General features: G+C 38.6%; 1 protein-coding gene across 8 annotated transcripts in view; it reads right to left on the bottom strand.

Annotated features, from left to right (window-relative positions):
• Positions 1-790: 790 nt before the first annotated feature.
• Positions 791-1,094, bottom strand: part of LOC124432333 (protein tiptop) — a 147,123-nt gene continuing 146,819 nt past the window's right edge. For all 8 annotated transcript variants that reach the window (XM_046981231.1, XM_046981234.1, XM_046981236.1 and 5 more), the window contains one exon: positions 791-1,094. This exon is cut by the window's right edge and continues 7,239 nt beyond it. The gene's annotated coding sequence lies outside the window, so the exon portion shown is untranslated.

Raw genomic sequence — 1,094 nt, 5'->3', positions numbered from 1 at the left:
TCCCTGATAAGCAAAATTGTCCGCTCGTAATATGCTTTACATAGTTCCCCCCTCCCCCCGGTTTATCTAGTTTATCCGCCGGTCGTGTCTATTCCTTTAAATGCGAACACGCGCGCGCACTCACTCGTACGCCTCTCAGAAGAAGAGAAGAGGGTAGTACCGGCCACGTAAGAAGGGTTGTATCTGTTTCTCATTGCGCGATGGCGTGCACACATTCGATGTGATACTCTATGATACCGAATTAGCGATCGTACGAGACCCCAGCGTGCACAACTTCAAGATCGTGTCTATTAAGTATTCGAACGCTCGACGTCCTCGTGCATAAATTCGAATGCCTCCGTAGAGCGCACAGATAAGGTACGTGTGCGCTCGCGTTCGCGCTCTCGCGTTCTTAGCGCGGACACGTAGCACGATCACGTAGAAACGTATACCGGTATTTCTAATTAATGCGAAAGCTAAGTTGAAAGAAAGCGAAATGCGGATACGCCTTTAACGATCTAGTAAGATCGTTGAAGGACATTACGTACTACGACCGTGCGCTTCTTCTTTGCGTATAATTTAATGAAGGAAAAAAAAAAAAAAGAATAAATGAATAAAAGGAAAAAAGAAAAATTAAAGAATTTCGTCAATTTATTCTCGTTCGACTTCAAAGATCGTTTATATAATATTTTCAATCGCCTTTCAATATCTCGTCAGTAATTAATTTTCTATATACGTCCGTTCCTGAAATCTATAAATAATAAAGGAAGGGGGAAATATTTATTGTGAGAAATTAAACTTTAACGGCTCCTTTATAGTTTATAACATATATATTTATTTGAGCTTTAATTGCATTTTAAAATACAACCGAAATAATTAAATAATGACAAATCTGGTAAAATGGTTTCAAGAGTCGCGTATACATGATGCATATCTTTGTGGTTGCTTGTATGTAAGTCGGTAGGTACGTTTCGAGCATATCTCTGTCGAGCACGGTTTTTATTTTGTTTTTCTCTCATTCCCATTTTGTTCGTTCACGCGAGTGTGTTTGTTCCGTATGTCTTTACGTATATCATTCTCTTTGCATGTATATATATATGTATATATATATATAT

This window comes from Vespa crabro, chromosome 24, assembly GCF_910589235.1.
Source record: "Vespa crabro chromosome 24, iyVesCrab1.2, whole genome shotgun sequence".
Lineage (NCBI taxonomy): Eukaryota > Metazoa > Arthropoda > Insecta > Hymenoptera > Vespidae > Vespa > Vespa crabro.
Note: the sequence above shows the minus strand (reverse complement) of the source record. Positions and strands in the feature narration are given on the sequence as shown.